Genomic DNA, 23655 nt, shown 5'->3' on the forward strand with positions numbered 1-23655 from the left:
TTCTTTAGAAATTCTTTATCAGTCCATCGTAAATTTCCATGTTAAGATTGTTCGGGTGACAAATTATGAGTACTTAATTACCTAGTTGCAACGGTAATCTAATCATAGTAAAGTTAACACTAACACTCCGGAAAGTTAAAAACTGCCCCTATTGCCCCTGCGCTAGCTACGGCCCTGCATTACGTATATAGACTTCAGCTTTATACAAGAAAGAGAATGAAATGTGTTCGGGAGACGTTGTTTAATTAAGAATAAACGCTTGACCATTGTGTGCGGAAGACATTGTTTACGTTTCGGAAGACTAATAATTTCGAGATACATATCGTGAGAATTTTGTAGTTAGCATAATCATTCATCGACTTGTGTAAATCTAGCGAACAGTGTGAATAGGATGTCTATAGGCTCCCACGTTAGTTCGAACTCGCCAGGCCAATCGGCCGTAGCTGATGAATAAATCACGAAATGGAAGGGAAAGGGGCCGGACAGTTTGCAGGAAGATAATGTTTTGAAATTAAAAACACTACGTCATGCTTGACATATATGGTCAATAAAAAGACTACTTGCTTGTATTTGCTCGTTTGCCGCAAACGAGCAGATACCACCGGAAACTACAAAATTTAACGCATCAAGCAAGAACGGAAGAAGCGAGAATATGATGGACTGACGAGCGACAAGACAAAACAAATGACAAGAGGACTCTCAGTCAAGTCTAAAACAGCACAAAGTTAATAACTGAAGTAAAACGTTTCCCTATTTATGTAAAACCGTTTGGTGTGAGTATCTTAGTCGTCACTAAAGTTTTAACCATCACTCTCTGAAAGTAAAGTTTTTATTTCGGCGTGGAAGCGTGTATCCGTCCTGGGCTTGTACCATGAGGAGGATCTAGGAGTGCGTGACGAGCCATTAGGTAACTGCGCGGGCTAAAGCATGTGTCGATTCAACCAATCACCGAGTCACATCGTGTTCGGGGAATCCCCCAATTTTTTCAATTCGCTTGCGTTGCACGCCGAATGAAGACAACAACCCCGCTCTTCCCTACTCGGCGCGTTGCTGAGATGTTTGTGCAAAAACTAAGGAGATTTTAGACGATGACACGTTTGAAAATGTCCACGATCGGCAGACCCGCCGAAGTGTTTGTTGTTTTGCATTACGTGATATCCAAACGAGGTTTGATACCTTAAGCTTTGAATCCCATGTTGATAAGAGGTCTGCAAGAAATCTTTCGTCCCAATCATAGATAGTTGCTACCAACTGGAACAAAAAGCGGCGCTAGCAGTAGCGGCCCAGTAAACCGTCCAATTTTTTGTCCGATTCACTTATTACAGGGTGTTTCAAAAGTTCGTTCCGATTTAAAGTTGTTGATTTTTTAAACAAATTAATTGTTTGTTAGAACTTTTTCAATAAATTGAGGCAGAGAATTTAACAATAAGCAGTCCTTACAGTAGCGGCCCAGGTATATCGTTCAATTCATTGTCCGATTTATGTGTTACATAGCCAACTACCCCAGATCATATGCATGTGCAATGCATGTGCTATATATACGTATCAAAAGATGGGTCGGCAACAATGCTACCTCTAATCAAATGCACGTAAAAATACACTTGTTGTTCTCCAGCTCCAGCGGATTCCTTGCTTACGTTTTAATTCGCTTCGCTCAACCGAACGTTAATTATTTAACCCTTCAATTCCGATAAACAATCAAGCAAACAACCAGTCACAAGTTGTGCATAATTAGAAAAACCGAGCACATGCGACAGTAGGATATTTGAGCATAACTAAGCGGAATTTTTTTTTTTTTTTTTTAATCTCCCTCCCCCAAGGGAAACAATAATTGGTTTTGACAATTGGGCAGTTCGAGTGATCGGAGCTTAAAGTACAGTGTTCGACTGAGGAGAGTGAAATGACTTTTAGTTCGAATTATCAAGAGGTTCGAAAAATCGGGATTCAACTGCATTCCTTCTATAAAGAACAACCCAACTGGCCGGAATTGCCTTAACCTTATTCGAAAAAAACTGCAAAGTTTTGACGATCTAGGGAAAGCGCTGTCTTGTTGGTTTACATAACAAACACAATCTGTACATTCTATCCGTACAGTTATATCCGCGGCTCGGAATCTTCGTTGGCTTCGTAGCTGCCCGATCAAAATTCAAAGACTTGTAATAAATCCGAAATGCTTTTAGGTAGTTAAGTCATCGAACTATCCAATAAACTGAATTTTCCTCAGGGCATCGAAAAGCAATGCCGACAAAATCAGTTGGCACATTGTTACCAATTCCTACTAGTCTCTGTCACATGGTCTTTCTTCCTACCTGTTTTCCGGTAGTTCTCTTGGTCGATCGTCAAGTCTCTCCGGACTGCAGGACACAACAGAAATTTAAACTTCTCACAGAAGTCATGATGATAGTATCAGTTGGGGGATAATTCTAAAATATTTTTCAATAAATCAGACTTTTACATTGAGAATTTACGACGACTACACAGGCGAAGACGACCGCGACCGGACTCGGTCAAAACAGTTACGATGTGTTGCAGATAAGGATGCGTTTCAAATAAAAGGAAAACGCGCAATCGCACCTATTGTAGTTGACAATAATACGCACATCAGTCTATCACATCCTGTTTCGACTACCTATTATTATTCATCAGACGAGGCTTGGTCTGCTAATATTTATTTCTTACTTGAAATCATTCACAGGCTTACTGTATTTTGCAGTATACTGATTCACATACATTGAACCATTAAAACAAGAGCCAAGAAGAAACAAACGGTAGGATAAACCACAAGCGACGCAAAGATCTTTGTGCTTGGTGTTTCAAAATATATGCAAATGCTTAATCGATGCTCTCATCCCTCGATTTAGAACAATAATAACATTTTTGTTTTGCCATTTGATATTATTATAGGTAGTAGCAAGACCTGTAGTGGTATTTGTCAAAAGCCGTTTGTACCGCGAATGAAACGAATGCGTTTTAAATAAAAGGAAAACGCGCAATCGCACATATATACGCACATCAGCCTGGTTATTGTCATTGTCAATATTGTCACTCCCTCTCTTATATGCCACTTTCTATGAGTTGCTCAACAACTTGCGCGCAAGGAAAAGTGTAAAATTACCAGAAACTAGACCTTAAACAATGCTTGCCTCATCAAATTGAGGAGGATCGTCCATTTAATTCGAACACAAACGGTTCAGTCATTTCAGAGTGGACATGTCGTTAGAAACCTCCTGTAATTAGCACGCAAAAAAAGTACACTTCGTAAAGTTAACACATAACACTCCAGAAAGTTAAAAACTGCCCCCCTTACCCCTGCGCTAGTTACGGCTCTGCATTACGTATATAAATTTTAGCTTTATACAAGGAACAGAATGAAGTGTGCTCGGAAGACACTGTTTGAGAATAAACGCTTGGCCATTGTGTGCGGAAGACAAGTTTACGTTTTGGAAGACTAATAATTTCGTGAGACATTTCGTAAGAATCGTGTATTTAGCATAATTATTCATCGACTTGTGTGAATCTAGCGAACAGTGTGAACAGTGTCGAGTTGTATCCGAGTCGTAAGCTAGTATTCGAGCTGTATGTCTGAATAAGAGTATTCGAAAGTTACTTTTACTTTTGATTGCGGTTTCTGTCCGACCAAAACTTGATGAATTGAAGTGAATTGTTTGAGCATAATCGATGTCAAATGGAATGGAACGGTCATGCAGATATAAGTCACTTCACTGATGCACAAATGAACCGCAATCAGTCCCCATTCATGTTTCTGATTGGCTGACAAAACAAGTTTCCCCATGCGAGACTGTAAACTTCCTGTCTTGGATTTGACTATCACCTATACCTGCGAGTACGCTCACCTTTGAGTCACACGCTCCAACGTGAGCCTGCTGGCAGGCTTACTAACACCCGAAACCAACAACGGCGGCGCCACCACCACGTTTCGTGGGAGGTTAAAGTCGATATGGAAGGCTCAGAAAAATACGAATTCTTGGTTTTTAGTTATCGAAAAAAGAGTTATATTTTACTAAAAAAATTTAACATCTCAATCAAAAATCTAACAACGCTGCAATCCACAAAATTGAGGTAGCTAATTGACGTTAGTGCTGCCAATTCCTACCTGTTTTCCAACAGTTCTCTTGGCCGCTCACCGAGTCCTTCGGAATTGCGGGGTCCAGCAGAATCACAACTCCCCACAGAAATCATGACGCTCGATTGAAAAAAAAAATTCAACTTAAGATTTCCACGAACCTAGCGACAGTCGACTACGATGACGCAGCCGAAGACAACAACGGCACAACTGCAACGATCTAACGTGGTGAAGGGACTTATTTTATCTTTTCAGTCACGTGCGACACAGCAGCCATTGTTCACTTGCACTAGACCGTTTAGTGAAATATGTCCACCAGAGAAATATTGGCTAGTGAAACAAAGACTACTTTTGTTTAACGCTTTGACTAAACCATGTTTGTAAACAAATACCTTATTTTTATTCATATGACGTTTTAAAAGTTAAAATTTGTATTGATTGATATTGACCGAAATGTATTTTTAGAAAGCGAACCGAAAGCACCAAATTGTTTCGAGGCATTCCAGCAACTGTCGCAATCGGTTTCCAGTTATTTGCTCCTTTAGAAATCCTCAACTTGAAGAGCTTTTTTCGACCAAAACTGGGAGTCCGAATTTATCCCAAAAAAGCCTTTACTTCTTCATGGAATTATGACAGCACCTCTTCATAAAGCATGTCTGATAGCCGTGACCATTGGTAATATGAAAATAGGTAGTAGGTATAATGGTAATATTGTGCATGGCTAGAGACGCTGAGCTGCCAGGTTTTTTGTACAGAACTAACTTATACGGGTTGTCTCTATCTACTCTGAATAGTTCCTTTCGAAAAACCTTGGAATTGTAAGTTCGAAAGCAGAAATGTCATACGCTATAACCTAAGAATATTCACAAGAACATTCTCAGCCTCAAAAATCGGCAGAAAAATAAGATTATTCAACCTCGGCCTCAAAAACAAAAATCAATCAAATCAATCAGTCAATCAATTTTTTTTTTATTGTGCACTTCATTCAGAATTTTAAAATTTACATCAGTGTTATAAAATAAAGATTAGAAAAAAAATAAATGTCGCATATGGCTATGAAGAAAATAAAAAACTATGTGCGTGGTAACCAGAGTAGCCATTGGATTTCGAGCTGTTACCATCACCAGCATCCGGACCGCCACATCGGGCGAAATCCGTGGAGTTGATCTATTTTCGTGAACGAATTTGCGGTAATCGTCAATCTTTCGCCCTTTTTACCCCTCCATAGAAAACTAATCAACGCAAGCTTATCTCTATTCACCTTAAAATGGCAAGGAAAGTCTCTGTAAGTAAATTCAATCGAGTTTTTTGAAGTTGTGAGAGTTTGTTTGGCTGTTTGTAGCTCGGCGCTGTAATGGCACGTAATCTTGTATGTCTCTATCTGTACAAATTTAAGTGAAAAATGAGTCAATTTCAGTCGAGTTTACCTCTCTCATCATTACTGTATTTGAGAGAATTTCTGTGCAATACACTTAACGAATTTTTGCATTTTGTGAAAGAAAATAAAGGTACTAAGAAAGTTAACAAATACACTATCGGTTGAACTGTGTGTAGGAAAACTTCGCCATATTTGCGCAAAGGAAAAAACACCAGAAGAGTAACTATAATCAGTAAATGTTACCAAAATCAATTATTAAAGATTTTGTTAATCTTTGACCATCTTTCTTTTGTTATTTCACCATTATATTTTAATTTGACCATTTTATTTTAATTACACAAATTGATATAAATCTGCTAGAGAATATAACAATATCATGTGATATAATGACTGGATATCTTAGCAAGCTCTACTGAGCTTCTCTACAAGTTCCCCAAATCTTAATATACTAATTTGACTATGCCAGATGTATTAATACTTTAAATTCTAATACTAACATGGGCTTCTTGTCCTAAAATAATTCTACTCTAGGAATACATATTATCTCGCACATAAACTTTCGTAGAATTTTCAAAAAGAATATACGATTTTAGTATTTTCAGTTCCTTAGGTAACCTGTTCCAAATCTGTGCTCTCCTACAAGTTATTGCAAATTTCCCATAATCTGTTAGCCTGCGAACGCAGACGTATTTTTGGCTGTCGCTGATAATCTGTCCTTTTGTAATCAATATGTATGTTCAGAGAGGGTGATCGGGTCTTATGACTATGTATGTTTTTATCTAATTTAAAATGATCAGTAAAATAACTTGATAGATTGTCATTAACAACTACAATTACAAATTTAAATAGCAAATACACAGAAAAAGTACAATTGAAAATTCATTAAAAGTTTCTACTAATAATAGGTCAATATTAAACATAATTTAGCGCATAATTTTTTTAAACTACTGAATAATTGGCTATAGTGTGAATATTTGCATTGCTTTCCACGCAAAAAAGGCAGTCACAATTACAATTACGACACATTCTACAAAGAACCCATATGATATAGACCTTTTTCACGGCGAGAATATTTCCTGTAATACATTAATGAGGCGGTAAATAAAACGTATTTCGTGAAGGCTTGACCAGTTGCTCGATTTTTAAAAGTCGTATACTTATACGATCAAATAGGTAGGTAGGTAGGTTGTCTTTATTTATACACGATATGAGTGAAAGCTGGAAGCTTGTGGGGCCGTGTACAACACATACTGCTAGAATTTAAAATATAAATAAAATGAACTTTCACAATAAATTACAGCTAATTTATCTATTAAATACAATTAAGTGCAGTTTAAAAGCGTATAGAAATGCTATAATGCGACATTGAAACAAAAAATTCGATCCTTTGGAAAGTTTGTTGAAAACTAAGAACTAAGCCGGCGTTAAATTCAGAACAAAACGCTATTTCTCGACTGGGCACAATCGACAGGAATATTATATGTAAGTACTAATCGCTGAACAAAATTCCACGGCAGCCTTGTCAGGCATCCAATACACAGGCTGTGGCACCTCTTTCATGCGAGCAAAGCGAGCAAAGCTTGCACACTCTACAACGTAGCACTACATTTGTACCTAGAAGTGTGAAATGCACTCCAGTATACAGAATATTTGGCTACAGCTTATCTTTACCGCTGCTCGATCAAGAAACCGTACAACAATAACGAATAGGACATTCGTACCACATGACATTACTTCCTTCTCAGCGGTCTTCCCAGAGTGAATTAGAACAAGACAACCAACTGGCCGGAATACTGCGAAAATCCATCAGTGAAACACGTCTAAAAACTGATATTTTTGAGATTTTTCAAGAATCAACAGAAGCACCACTTACTTACAAGTTTACTAACTGAGCTGTGAAGGCAGTGAAGTGCTCAATTTATATCCTCGAAGTCGTATTCGTTTCGATTGGTTATTACATAGCGTGGGCTAGGCTCGATTTTCGCCGGCTGCGCTGGCAATCGATCCTAAGTTGGCGTACAATATTACGAATTATGATGATGACGACGATGATGATGATGATGATGACGATGATGATGATGATGACGATGACGATGACGATGACTATGACGATGGTGATGACGATGACGATGACGATGACGACGACGACGATGACGATGACGATGATGACGACGACGATGACGATGACGATGACGATGATGATGATGATGATGATAGTGTGGGCGGTATTGAACAATGAGTCACTGCGTTTCCGTTTGCTTTTTATGTCCACGAAAGAGACCTGGTCTAATATAGTAATAATATTAAAGCGGATCAACTTTTACAATCGCAAACATCTAAAGTATCGTGATATTGAGTGGTTGCCTTGTACTTTGCAAATGTAAGTAGAGGAACAAGCATTTGCTCATTATCGACGCCATAATCGTGTACACTTGATTCCTTGCATTTTTCCCTATTTACTTCTACTGAACAAACTCTCTTTAAATGTGTAATAATAATAATAATAAAAATAATCATAACAATAAAAGTAATAATAATAACAATAATAGCAATAGCAATAGTAATAGTAATAGTAATAGTAATAGTTATAGTAATAGTAATAGTAATAGTTATAGGAATAGTAATAGTAATAGTTATAGTTATCGTAATAGTAATAGTAATAGTAATAGTAATAGTAATAGTAATAGTAATAGTAATAGTTATAATTATAGTTAGAGTTAGAGTTATAGTAATAGTAATAGTAATAATAATAGTAATAGTAATAGTGATAGTAATAGTGATAGTGATAGTAAGAGTGATAGTGATAGTAATAGTAGTAAAATAACGATAACAATAATAATAACAATAATGATATCCATTAAGGTGGGAATTCCTGTCGACCTGATCTAGAGATCTTGGGGTCGGCAAAGATTCTTAGGAAGGTGCTGGAGGTGTAGAGAAGAAAAGAAAGCAAACAAAGTTAGGGTGATTCTTGGCTTCCCTGTGCAACTTGTTGTTGCCCGGTGTTACTCAACAGCTGTGTGAATTTTCAATAATAATAATAATAATAATAATAATAACAATAATAATAATAATAATAATAATAATAATTGGAGCACTTGGAGCTATCAAAAAGGGACTAGGAACTTATCTTGGAAGAATTCCGGGCCAATTAAGCATCAGTGAACTACAAAAGATAACCTTGCTAGGTACAGCACACATTTTGAGGAGGGTGCTATCAAGCTAAAAACTGGCTATCCCCTAGTGCCCCAGGACCATGGTTTGGTCTCGGCCCTAAGGACTCTAAGCAAACATTACGTGAGGACAATAATAATAATAATAATAATAATAATAATAATAATAATAACAACAACAACAACAATAATAATAATAATAGCAATTACGAGTACCTCAGGTATGAGGATATAAAATGGTTACCTTCTACTTTGCAAATGTAAGTTTTAGAAAGATCAAGCACTGATTTGCTTTTTCATTTTACTTTTCTGCTACTCTAACAGAATTAGTTTTCATGAGGATTAAAGCATAATTCAGGGTGAGTATTCAGTTTCCACAGAAGATTTCAAATTGTCTTTAAACGCGCGAAACAATTTATTAAATTATTTTGCGCTGGTTTCCAATTTCATCACTTAAACTTTGACAAATGAAACTCTCCCGTGACATACTTGCGTTTTTGAACTAGACAGAATGCATGTCACCCCGTTTGTGATTATACAAAGCAGGCTCCTGACAAAGCCATTAGACGTGTTATTCGGGATAATCTTTGACTCTCTGTTTTTCATTGAAATTTCTAATTCTTTACTGCTAAGGGGAGTCTTAAAGTAATTCCTGATCAATTTTGTTATCACAAACCAAGAAGCTGAAACATTCTGTGAAAAATGTCAGAACCAAAATTGCGCATCCATTTCAGGACAATTGCAATGCATATACAGGGCACAAGCGGTAAGACCTGATATTTACAACGAAAAGAATGAAATGTGGATTGAATTGTTTAATTACGATTGGGGTTAATTTATTCACAACTTTCAGTAATCTGAGTGACAGGAGTTTCGTTCCGAGAACCAACGACTCGCACGTGTAGTCCTAGGAAAACATGGAACCCTGCAAATGTCGCCGGCATGGTAAAGAAATAACGCCTACATGAAACGCTACCTTCCGCTTCCGGAAAAAAAAAAAGGTATTAACCTGCGATCATGCGTTCTTTTGTTTATTCTTTATTTTCCCTGCTGTTAAAAAAGAACGCCTTATCGCATTCTTTTTTAACAGCAGGGGTTACAAAGGAATAAAATACCTTTGCAGCCTGCGATCAGGCGTTCTTTGTTTTTTTTTCCAAAGTTAATTGGAGTAACTACACAAACGTGTAATTCTAGGCGTATTCCAATCGGCGAACTTTTTGCATTGTTATCTACGGCTTTGAGGGCTCGAGAAATCGGAATCCTACTGTATTGTTTTCCGTAGAGAGCAACCCAACCAGCCGGGATTACCCTGTCATTATTCTAAACTGAAATACAGTTTCGTGCTGGAGTCCGTAAAATTCCTCTCCGCCGCTTCCCATGCTTCGCTTCCTTCCTGGCCGAGTCGGATCAAAATTGGAAGGCTTGTGATAAGTACGAAATCTTTTAAAAGCCGTCGAACAATCTAATTAAAGTTTCCTCAGAACACCGAAAAACATCCCAATCCCCGGACAAAATCAATTGGCGCATTTTTACTTAATCCTCCCTCCGTCGAACGGTCTTTCTTCCCACCTGTCTTCCAGCAGTTGTCTTAGTCGCTCATCAAGTCTCTCCGAACTGCAGGATCCAACAGAAATAAAACTCCTCACAGAAGTCATGATGCTTAATCAGTTCGAGGAAAATTTTAAAGTGTTTTTCGATAATATCAGACTTTTACAGTGAGAATGTACGACGACGACGACGACGAGACAGGCGAAGACGACCACTGACTGGTGTCACTGAGGTCATAACAGTCACCCTACAGCTGCAGATCATAGGCATATGATTTATATGCACATCTGTCAACCATTGTCACTGTCACTTGTAATGGAAAAGAAAAGGTGGCTCAATGCCGAGCGATTCGACCCAATAACGTTCAGGACGTGCGTAAGCATAGCCAACAGCTTACCCGCCACAAACATGAACTTAGATTTACGGGTAACAAAAATATCGAATTCGGGGTTTTCCCGTATGTCTCCTGACTTAGCGTGACAAAAACATGGGAAGTACCATTTTATAGAAACTAAGATGTGCGGGTCGGTCGCGATAGTGACTTTAGATGCGTAGCTAAAACCCAGTCTATGAACATAGCTAAGGGACCCCAGTCAGGGCATTTTAAGTTATTTTGCCATGTACAAAATTACCTTTCAATTGAAGAAAACCTGGAAAAAGTAGTTTACTAAGATAAAACACAAAAGAGTAATAATAAACCATAAAAGGAACAGGGAAGATTAACACGGATTACAAAACACGAACTTGAAAGACTTAGGCTCAACTTTTCAAGATGAGCAAACCGTGACGTAGTTTCTTTAATTAGCGTTCAGAGCGAGTAGATCGAGGGGTGGGGTAACATTTCTAATCATCATGTATCACCCCTCGTGGTACATGATGATTAGAAAGCGTACGTGGCGTTACGCTTTTCTGTCATAGCCAGTCGAGCTTGCACAATCATGATAACATTTATCGTTTTCACTTCTTCACGAAATTAAAACGTACTCCACGAAACTTTTGAAGGGAATGCATTAAGATTTTAACCCAAACACAACACTTTCAACTCCCGCACAAAGAAACTGTGAAATAATTCCAGAAACTAGACCTTGAACAATGCGTGCCTAATCAAATCGAGGGGAAAAAAAATAAGGAAAATCATCCATTTAATTCAAACTCATTTCAGAGAGGACAAGTCCTTAGGAAACAATATCAACTGAAGTGCACAAAAATGAACTTAACTTCGATATCGAATCGATTCAAACGCAGAACCAGCATGAGCTGTTGACATAATGCACGATGGCGCAAGCAAAGATAAATTACATTTTGATAGTCAAAAAATACGAAATTCTCTCTCAGTCTGCTGGTCTTCGGTATCTAACACCAAATCAGGTCTATATATTTATGTCATAATGTCGTATTAAAGCCTGCTCTGACAATCTGTTGCATATTTTTATTCAGCGATATTACGTACATTAAGGATCTATTAACTTTGCGTTCTACGGCCTACCCTTAGAGGAACTGATATATTTTCATTGTGTAAACCTGCTTCCACTTCCTATGATCTTTACTCTCTTAAGTATTTTGCTTGCAAAACTTGGAACTCTTTGCATGAGAACTTTATAAGGGAACCTACTTTACCTGGTTTTAAACGCCTCGTAAAGACAGTCTCCTTTCAGCTATAATTGCTGATTACTACACTAATTATTTATTATATATATACTGTAGCAAAACATAATTGTTAGTAGTAGCACGTTTTGTTTTTATATTTGCAATGTTTATTTTCGTCGAAGATATTAGCTTTTTAGCTACCCTGTAAATTCGAGTCAAAATAAAGTTATGTACAATGCATGTATGTATTACCTATTGGACTCAGGTAATTGAAGTTCGACGTTTGACCTGGCCTAAAAGGGTTGTTCGTCACAGATACTTTCATGCTCGAGAGCGTACCTCGTTAGTATATTTGACCGTGCAACCATAGACATGTAAAGTAAACAATAGATCTTCTAGTCATGTGACAAGATAAACCGCCAGAGATATTAACGTGGTGTATTTGTTGTGCAGGAACTGAGAATAAATCGAATTACTACTATCTGTTTCCAAACATTAGTTGACTACGAGTAATCATTCATAATTTTCCACCCTGATTGCCAACAAAATAAACTTCAAGCGATTGAGAGAAACATCACCACAAAAAGATTCAAGGCTAGGCCATTTGTTTTCTCACGTTTCCTACCTCTCACTTCAAGATCTACACCAAGCCAGGGACAAAATAGGAATTGCTTGGTTTTGATCACAACCTCTTCATCTTTCATACCGCAAACAAAATCCACCCAAGTCTCTCGCCATCCTCGGTGTACAATACGGTGGGCGTTTTTGTTTTCTTTTAGGCTTCTCCGGTTCGTTAAACCCCTGTTGCTGTCGTTACTGAAAGGACCGACAAAGACCTCGGTATTACTCACGGTATTGGCCGAACAATATCACGAACAATATCCTTACGACGCCATCATGATTTTGGAACTAGGCGTGCTGTATTTTGATTGGACAACACCAACCGGGTGAGAGTTTAAATGCCTCCAAGACCATCGGTGTGTGATATCCCAAACGAGACCGTGTTGAGCAATGGCGCAAAAAACGTGCATCTCGCATTAATTTCGAGCGGTTTGCAATTGACTGTCGACGACAGCATTACGTCGAAGTTGGTTTTATTTTGCATTTGCCGTCTGCTTTAACCTATTCAAGTGTTGCTTTCAAAATAATCGGCTGAGGGAACACACTGCTCTCTTCTCAATCAATAGGACCAAGGCAAGTGATCACGTCTCGGCTTACGGGTATTTTCCCGCGCTTCGTATACATAGCGGTGGTACGTTTTCCCGCGCTTGGCCCCGGTCTCACATTTTCCCGCGCTTGACACCGGAAGCCACTTTAGTTGCAAGTTTTGATTGGCTCCCTCACCACCAGGGTTACGAGGCTGCGGCGCACACATCATTCTAGTTGAAGAAAGAAGTATACATAACAATATGACGTTATTTGTAGTTTTTTCAGGGATCAGGAGTTCTGCTGGTATTTAAGTCCAAAACTGTACATTGATACTAGACACTAAAATACCTTATAAGAAATACGTTTTCCAACATAATTCTTTCAAGAAAGTTATACGTTGAAATATGTTCCAGTTTGCGCGCAATCTGGTAACATAAGAGGGCTACAACTAACCTTTATCTTTATTGAGTATTCTTAGAATACAAGTGACAGCAGTAACTGTTCATCAAGCGATGAAAGACATCATCGTTTCGAGCTGAAGGCTAGCCATAAGTGTATGCATTGGTGGCTTACTAAGTAAGAACACTTATGGCCTCATGTACATACAATTAACAAATGTATCATGTAAAGAGTAGCAAAAATACTAACAAGCTCAAATCTTATATTTAGTTCCAATCAAGTTACTTCTAGTCATAGAAAAATTAATCTGCTGATTGGTACAAAATAAAATGTACAAATACTCGCTTCTCCTCTCAAAAGTCGGTTAAAATATGGGCAAACGTTAATACAATTTATATTTCAAGAGGCTATGCAAAATTTCTATTATTACAGAATAATTCATTCATTTCTAAAAATACTTAATCTTTGGAGAGCCATATCTCCGTATAACGATTTTGAAAGGTATGGTACAGTCGAAGCTCCTTAATACAGACACCACACAGCTAAATGACACCTTCAAGTGATCGATTGAAGGCCTTCCTACTGCACGTGCGGTATGCTGCGGTCAACCGTAACACAACGACAACCAGCGGATTAAAATAAAAGAACACAAACAAAGTGGATTAAAATCGACCAATTTGACCTTTGAAAAAACAAAAATAACATTTTTGTTTCCACATGTCCCCGCTAACATAATTGACGAACCGCTTGACGGCAGTATAAAAAGACATTTCATGCCTAAAATGGGTTCAAAAACAACTGTTTAACTTAAAAACGCGCAATTAATATGTAAACAATAAACAACAGTCTTGAGATGGCAAAACAACGTCTACGAAACTATAAAAAAAAACAGTTAGTCAGAAAATTCAATTTTAAGGAATAATTTATCGTCCTTCACATACCGATCACGGGGCTGAAAACTTCTTCAATTGAAGCAAACTTTACAAAACCACATCCTGTACAAGAAATGGCTTCAGTCGGCTTCTGAAATGCTGATAGGTTTGGCTTCGCTTGCATGCTTTGGCTGATGTGGCGTTTGGCGCCACTCTGATCCAAGATGGAGAGGGTCATTCTTTGAGTAAATGGCCATCTTACTTCGATGTTATCAAATTTTCCCATCATCATGTTGATAAAGATGGCCACATATCTCCCACTTTGATTTTCCACCCCATTGAGGTAAACTCTTACTCCAACCTTGTATTCATAGCTATCAGTATGAATGGCTGAACTGAAGAAAGCCATTGGCTCTCCATTGGCATCTCCTTGACGACGCTGTTGAACCTCTGTTATTTCCAAAATAAAAAATGTTTCCCTTAGATTCATCTTGTTCCTTGTAGCCTTTTGTGGCTCGACCCTGAGAATAAAACACAATCTATTTCTTACTATTTACATTACACTGTTTCCCTTAACATCGTATAACGGTGTCTATGGTGTTGATTAAAGCTATCGTTATCACTTCTTTAGTCGCAGTTCACTGCAAGGTTAATTCGATATGATGTTGTGCACACATGCATACATATGAAAAGCTGCAACTATTAATCAAATGAGAATGTATTTAATAAGAGATATCCTAATAAATTCCACCACGCATATTATTTACTTTTGCCATTTGCGCCTTAAAACTGTAAAAGTGCTAAACGTATCCTTCTTAACAGACAATTGTAAATAAAAACAGTATTACATATTTGGTGTTGGCTGGCATCTTTTTGTTCTAGTGTGGTTTCAGCATTTACGTTCACTGACATAATAGCTGGAAATTTACATCCACTTGAATGACTCACACAAAAAATCTAGCAAAAAAAAAAATGTTTTCAAAATGGTTGAAAAAGTGTTGATTACCGAGGTATCATGATTTGACAATGTATTTGATTTCCCATGCAAATGTAGTATGTGTAACATCAGCTTGCCTGTCAAGTTCTTGTTTCCACAATTGCAGTTCCTGGCGACTACAGTTATGTTCCACAGCCTGTTCCGCTTGACCTGTGGAACTCACTCCATTTATGTCGGCACCATTGAGCTGGTGGTGACATAGAGGCAGGTCTTCATGTTCTTCTGGCGTCCGTTCTCCAGAAGGTCCCGTCTCCTGAATAGGGTGACGTACTTCTTGTCTATCTCGCCTCTGCGATCCATCCAGGACCATCTCCTGAGTGGGCTGGCTCGATACATTAGCCCGTGCACTCTGCTGGTAACGGGGCTGCTGCGGTTGTCCATTCACCAACTGACTAGCAAATGATTCCTGAATGGAAGATTCTTCTCTGGACACATGCTCTCCTCCATTTAGCATAGAATGGTTCAAATCATTGCTTCTTCCAACACCGCTCTGCTGATAAACTGACTGCCGCTCCCGCGTATTCAATCCTGAAATCTCCTCCATTTCTGGGATGAGAAAAGATATTTCACGGACTTGTCCACCAATTGCCATTAGGTGGCTCATTCCATCACCCTGATCATCATTAGCCTGTCGCTGGTAGGCTGGCTGCCGCTCATGTGCACTCAACCAATGGCCGGCAACAGCAACCTCTTCTACTACTGGGATGGAGCAAGATATTTCACTGGCTTGTCCACCAATTGCCATGAGGGAGCTCGATGCATTACCCTGGCTATCATCACCCTGCTGGTGGGTTGGCTGCCGCTCCTCTCCGTCCTGCATGCTTTGACTGAGATTCTGCTCCTCCTCATTGTCAGGGAGAGAATGTCCAACGCCCTGCTCGTCATTTCTCAACTCAGGGATCGCCTGCCCGGCAGGTAGCTCAACCGGAGGAGTGTTGTTGCTTGGGACACAGCCCTGACTACCATCTCTGTGCTAGAATAATGAAATACAGACAAATGACTTCATTCATACAGTACTGCTGTGCTAGTTGATAGCACAAACAAATATTGCGAATAGAACAGGAGCATGTTGAAAATTCCCACTGGTGGGAGACTGACCGTTCGGATATCCACAATGCACGGCCGGGGAGTTAAGTGCGGGACTACCGCAAGGAAATCCTGCTGATAATAATAACCCAAAAAATATTAATGATAATAATTAATTATAATAATGATAATGATGATAATAACGATAATCATGATAATCATAATGATAATAATGATAACAATGATAACAATAGTAACAATGATAACAATGATGATAATAATAATAATAATAATTAATAATAATAATAATAATAATAAAAGTTGTGAGTGTTTTTAAAAATATAAAAACCGGAGAAAAATAAAACCGGAGATAAAACCGCAATGAAATCCTGCTCTTAATAATAACAACAACAGCAACAGCAACAGCAACAGCAACAATAATAATGATGATAATGATAATGATAATGATAATGATAATAATGATACTAATGATAATAATGATAATAACGACAATATTAATAATAATTTATTTCTAGCGCATTACATCAAAAATCTTAATGCTGTTACAGAAAAGTTATAATAAAGGATCGAGGGTCCTTTACAATAATTAATTACAATGTAAAAACTCAACAAAGAACAAGATTGGCATGCTTAAAATAAAAAAAAAATTTGTGAGTCTGTTTTTAAAAATATCAAAGCACGGGGCGCTCCTCACGATTAACGGAGGGTCATTCCAAACCGTGGGTGCAGAGGATGAAAAAGCGCGACCATAGATTTTTGTCCTAAACACCGGCCTGTACAGTCGAAGGTTTTCAATGGCGTTTGAGCGAAGGTTGAGGCAAGAGGACCTCAACCAAGGACCTCCAAATTTCGAGTCCAGCATCCAAAACCATGAAGCCACGCCGCATCGACCGTAGCCTGCAGAACAGGCGAGATTTTTTCGAGCGAGCGCTCACATCGTAAAAAGCTTAGCCGCCATCTTGAATTTTTTATGCAGTGGAAGACTGGGGAGAGAAAGAAAGTTTTACCAAGGGGGTGAATGATAGGCAAGACGAAGGATAGGACAGGGGGTGGAGCGAAGAAAATCTCGCGTCTTCTCATTGTTCCCCTCCCCCATCCCCCACCGTCTAACATGGCGGTCTAAAAAGGCGGTCGCAAGGTTGTAACGCTAACTCGCCCCAATAAGACGTCTGCACTGCAGGCTACATCGACCGAGATGATTCAACGACACGTATTTTGCTGTCTTTGCCAAATCACTGCCTTACTTAACAAAAACAACACCTTTCTTTCCCGATTTCTAGCCAGCTGTCAATAAAATTATTCACTATAACGGAGGTATGAAGAATATTGAGCTGTGTTGTTTACTTCGTTGTTAGAACTGCTTGTTTATACCCAGATTACGTGTGTGTTGCCTGGAGGTCGCAAGAATCGTCAAGTTAGGTTGCAAGGGGGTACTAAAAAAAAAGGGTAGGTAAGGTAGGTAGGGGGTATGAATCCCATTTTCTGGCCCAATTTTTCCCAGTTTCATTTCCATCTTTTGCTATGATTCCCAGTCCCTCTGACCAAAATCCAATTTTTCCAGTGAAAGTATATGCAAATTGCACTTCCAAAGTTACCCCAGCCGGCACCTCTTGCAACTACTTTCGATCATAAATTCCACAAAGGGCTGTCGAACATGCGATGCTATCTTTTTGGAGGTCTCATTGACTTCTTCAAGAGCAAATAACTAACAAAAAACCCAACAATTCATTCAGTCCTTTTCCTAAAACAACGAAAAACTCATAACGCGAGTACACTGTTTGCAACGCATGTGGGAGAGCAAGAGAGATCAATGAGAAAAGCAAGTTTACCGGTGGAGTAAAATTTTCGTCCAAGTTTTTGTTACATTGAGAAGTTAGCAGGGTGTCACTTTTACACTCATACGTTCATTTTCAAACCAAGGTCGTTATATTACGCGCTTCCAGAGACCAACCAGCCACAAAAACACAAGAATGAATTTTACTTCACGATTTTGCGGCAATCATATTAACGCACAAAGACATTTTTTACCCATACACAAAGAGGGGTATATGCTCACATGTTCTCAGGCAAAGAATCCCATACTTACCTCTGACTCTAACAAAGGTTCATTATCAACAGGGCATCTGCGTGGGCCATTCTCCCTTTAAAACGTAAAAAAATGAAGGTTACATAGAAAACATTTCTGAAATCGTCTTATATCAGTTTCTGGGTTGACTCTTCTATTGTGGTTTTATTTTAGACATGTTAATTCAACTTCAACTTCAACTTCATTATTAAGGCTTTCACTATTTTTCCAGTGTCGCAGTTTTCGTTTGAAGCTTAACGCGTTTCTTTTAATCAATTAAATTTTAGCGTGACCTTAGCAACCAAACATTCCCAAAATGTATTTTTAGAGAGCCAATCGAAAGCGGGAGTTTTTCGTGACGTTACCTTACAAAACAATTTTAATTAGGTCTAGACAGATCATCACATTCTTTAATGCATCGCGGTGTTGTCGAATTCAGTTCTCAATTATTTCTTCTTCTCGAATCTTCAACAAGTGTTCTTCGACCAAATGAAAGCTCCATCTTTCCGGCAAATCTCTGTGATTCTTCGTGTAATCATTGATGACCACTGACGCCAGCGCCTTTGTATCAAGCATCTTTAACAACCGTGACCGCTGATGTTATGTGCATGGCTAGGAACACCCAACTAGCAGATGTTTTATACGGGACTAACTTTTGAAGTGTTGGTTGTGGACAACTGTGGCACTGATCGTCGTAGTATGAAAGGAATAGTTAACGTTTTCGCATTTGTGAGTGACATCACGAGTCGCCATACTTCATCATAAAATAGAAAAACTAAGTACATTTTAGTACATTTAAATGAAATTATATAAAAACTAATTTACAATGTCGGATCGTCTATTTGTTCTTAAATTCTTTGAGTTTGTGACTACAACAGCAAAGTGCCGAAATCGATGCTGCGATCATGTTGTCGTGTCGCGTTCTCATAAACAGCAAACCAATTCACACAAATTTCAAACTGGCGAACTGAAATATTACAATCGGATATGCATCACGGCTAACTTGCGGAAACCAAAATGACAGCAGTCTCAGCCAAATGCTCAAAATTATGCAGTAACGACGGTGAAAAAACGAGTAAGAAAAAGATGGCTTAAGTGATCGGTAGTTCAAAATTGGAATTTTGTCCACACCAAATTAATCAAAAGTCCGCCTTGGTTTTGAAAATGAATATTCAAACTCTACATGACTTTCTATACGAACGTAAAATCGAATTTAAAACAAGTCAAGAAAGTAAATGAAGTCAAAATGGAATCGGAACTTCGTAAATAACACACTATTCTAAACTCATTCAAAATCGTACCTCATCATACAGTCTCTACAGAATCTATGTCCACAAGTTGACTGCACTAAGGGCTCTCGAAGCTCTAAATAGCAAATAGCGCATTTGTCGTCGCTTAATTCCTCTGCGGCTGAATTTAATCCGCGGATGCTTGAAGCTCCGTTCCTGTAGGAGTCCATATCGGAGGTTTAAAATTAAAGGGAATATGTCCTCCAAACGGAGCAGCGTACGTAGTGGTAGTTTACTCAACGAGGCCGGCGTCTTATAAGTGGAAATTCCGTGAAAGGTTTGCTATTAATTGTCAGCTCACGTGACCATCGGTCATGGTAACCATCCAATCAAGCCTCTCTTCACCAGAATTTACATACGATACGCGTCGCAGCGATTCCAATTTCTTCAATAAAATCCTTTGGAATACGGACCAGTGTCTCAAACGTTCACACGTCTTATAAGTGGAAATTCCGTGAAAGTTTTGCTATTAATTGTCAGCTCACGTGACCATCGGTCATGGTAACCATCCAATCAAGCCTCTCTTCACGAGAATTTACACACGATACGCGTCGCAGCGATTCCAATTTCTTCAATAAAATCTTTTGGAATACGGACCAGTGTCTCAAACGTTCACACGCGGCAAAGCACGTGTACAAGTCGATTGGCAATTGATGAAAGGTGGCAGCGAATCGAATCGAATCGGTGTAGTTTGTGGAGTTGCTTGACAAAACAATTTTAAATAGGCCTAGACAGATCATTGTCGCATTTACTTTCCAGTTATTTGTTCTTTTGGAAATCTTCAACATGAGGAGTGTTTTTCGACAACAGATGAAAGTTGACTTTAATCCAGCAGTCACCATCCATCAGTCATGGTAACCATCCAATCAAGCCTCTCTTCACGAGAATTTACACACGATACGCGTCGCAGCGATTCCAATTTCTTCAATAAAATCTTTTGGAATACGGACCAGTGTCTCAAACGTTCACACGCGGCAAAGCACGTGTGCAAGTCGATTGACAATTGATGAAAGGTGGCAGCGAATCGAATCGAATCGGTGTAGTTTGTGGAGTTGCTTGACAAAACAATTTTAAATAGGCCTAGACAGATCATTGTCGCATTTACTTTCCAGTTATTTGTTCTTTTGGAAATCTTCAACATGAGGAGTGTTTTTCGACAACAGATGAAAGTTGACTTTAATCCAGCAGAAGTCTGTGATTCTTCGTGGAATTATTAGGGACCTTGTATTGCTACCAGCGCCTTCTTACAGCCTCGACAGCTGGTAATTTGTGCATAACTTGAGCTTCGGGCTGCAAGTTGTTTTATACGACTACCTTCTGAAGTGTTGGTTGTAAACAATTTTCGCACTGATTGTCGCAGTAACAAACTGGGGAATAGTGAACGGTTTTCCATTTGTCAGCGACACCACGAGCCGCCATTAACACGAGCAAAGTGGCAAAGGTCCACGGTGGTTTATAGCCGTATTCGATGGAAGACTTTATCAAAACATTTCGTTTTTCTACTTTGGCTATGGAAGAACTGCTGAAGTGAACAAAGTTTCAAGTATGTATGCAATATCTCTACTGATTATGCCATGATATTGAGTCTTAATGGTATATAAAGTTGTTCCTTTGAAAAGAATTGGCCCAGCTATCAGTTTGTATACGAGTTATTTTTGGCTTGAACACTCTAGCGACGATCACCATTTAAATTTAGTTTAATGATTTCATAGTAATGGCGGGCAGCACTTGGCGGCCAATACTTCCTTGCTAGGAATCATGTCTGTTAAAACCATCCATCAAACACACCATACATGCTCCTACAACTCTATGTTACAAATCTTCAGCTAGAGATTCAGCAAATTTCCTTCCTACAAGGTCAGAATGAAGACATCACTGTGTTTGACGCCTTAATAAAATTTCGGCGTAAAGATAATTGTTGAGATGCTTCATAATAAGCTGCAACGTTGCAGGGTGTTTTTACAGAATAGTTATTCTGCGGAAGGTTGGTTCTTTACTTTGTCGATGCACGATTTGCTTGCATTCTGAAAACAGCCTGCCCCATAACGAGGTGAATTATTCCTTCACGTAAAAGCTTAGAATGTTGTAAACAAATTACATATTCAGTTTGTACCCAACATTAAGAAAATTTGGGTTTGTTTCGTAACATGAAAATTAGGGTGTCAAATCTGAACGTACAACGCAAGTCCGCTTAGGAGTAATCTAAATAATCAACGGAATAAAGATCAGTCAATAATTAGTGGTAGTCTATGTCTTACGATCTTGCCAAGTTTAGTCACAACTTTTAGTCTAATTGCTCTCTAAGTATCAAAAAAAAAAAAGTATTTTCTTTATGTTTGTCATCGAGTTCGCTTCACGAAGAACATAAATTTTCCAACATCCTAGTCAGTTTAGTTTACAGGATGTTAGTTCGAGTTTTAGATTCCCTGAATCCGAAAGGAACCCAAATTTACATCTTCTAATTTGAAGTCAACTTTTAGAGTGCACTAAATTCAGAACTGGTCAGTAACATCTGCATTATTGAAGTGATTTTTTTTTAACTATAGGCATTGTGTTGATACTGGAATCGTGGCTATCTACGTAAAAGCCCAAAGAGTACGTTTGTTCATACTACTCTTGAAAGAACTCAAAGCCGTAGAACATTCCGGTGTCAAAGAAAATAATTCCAAGATTAATTTACGATCAAACCCTCATTTACCACGGAACAGACACAGAGAGAGGGTTCAGTAACGTTTAGAATCACGATTAACTACAATATATCTCTGTAATCCCAGTACGTAATTGAATACTGATCGTGTGCTTACTCGTGTGGATCGAATCACATTGACAGCGGGACACAGAGCCCGATTTTGATTGGCTTATACTGGAGGTGTGTTTGGGGCCGGCCGCGGTTTTGTATTATGTTGCAAAATTATTATTTAAATTGCTGGTCGAGTCTCGTAACCTGCGAACACAGACCGATTTCCGGCTTTTGCCTGTCTTAGGATAACAAATCTCGAAAAGCTCATTCACTCCCACAAGTGGAGCTGCGAGAGCCGAGCTCGGATTGAGAGAAATATCAACGACGCTCGGAGAAGAGCGGAATAGAGCGGAGTAGAGTGGATAACACTGAGATCATGCTGAGATTATTAAACATTACATAAACAGCAATCCTAGTCTTAAACATTTTGCACAAAAGACGCATTTTAACCGCCCTAATTTTCTCTTGAAGTGAAATATTATGGATATGCGTTGCAGAAACTCGTGTCGGACATTTTTAAGCCAGAAACACTCGTAAAGACCTTTACAACATCAAGGCACTGTAGATCTTCTTTATAACATTACCTGTATTACACGGTTTTAGCTTAAGCCTGTTATCATTCACTCATGTTTGTAGCACGCCACAAAATGGAACCGAGAGCAGTCTAAGCCAAATAGTCAAAATTATATAGTGTTGTAAAATCGAATACAAAATAGATAGCTTACATCAAGAAAGACATCGCAAAAACGTGTAATTAGCCTTTCTTGGACACCAAATTAAGAAATTAAAATTTCTCAAAGTGTAGTATATAGTAGAATAATATCTTCTAACACTAATCGACATTCTGTAGTAACGTAAAATCGTATAAAAAGGACTTTTGAAGAAAATAAGGGAATCGGAATTTCCTTAACAGCACGATATTCTAAACTTTAAAATTCTGATACAGCTAGTTCATTTTAACACTCGCCTCGTCAAGCAGTCTTTACAACACCTATAGCCACACGTACGTTGCCTGTTCTACGGGCTCACGAGGCACCAAGCAGCAAATAACGCATTTGTCGTCGTTCAATTCCACTGCCGCTGAATTAACTTTTTTTTGTTGTTTTGTTTTGTTTTTTTAATTTAACTCGTTTTTGTTATGTCCCCGTATTAGTAGGGGAGTTTTTCCCCAGCTAGGTGGTTGATGACATTCTTAATAAAGTTTCTATCTATCTATCTATTAAATCCACGGATGCTTGAAGTTCCGTTCCTGGAGGAATCCATGCCTTAGAGTTTTTTTAATTGAAGCTCGAGATTATAATCTTTCGATTAAAAGGAATATATACTC

The 23655-nt window shown here is 38.5% G+C and overlaps 2 long non-coding RNA genes and 1 pseudogene across 2 annotated transcripts in view; 1 reads left to right on the forward strand and 2 right to left on the reverse strand.

The window, feature by feature from the left end:
- The window catches only part of LOC145460626 (uncharacterized), a 104392-nt gene that overhangs the window by 45867 nt on the left and 34870 nt on the right, over nt 1–23655 (forward strand). The window lies entirely within an intron of this gene.
- LOC145460627 (uncharacterized) overlaps nt 1–23655 on the reverse strand; it is a 93776-nt gene that overhangs the window by 38418 nt on the left and 31703 nt on the right. The window lies entirely within an intron of this gene.
- On the reverse strand, nt 14188–16357 carry LOC145502912 (uncharacterized; annotated as a pseudogene).

The sequence above is a fragment of the Orbicella franksi genome, chromosome 11, assembly GCF_964199315.1.
Source record: "Orbicella franksi chromosome 11, jaOrbFran1.1, whole genome shotgun sequence".
Classification (NCBI taxonomy): Eukaryota; Metazoa; Cnidaria; class Anthozoa; order Scleractinia; family Merulinidae; genus Orbicella; species Orbicella franksi.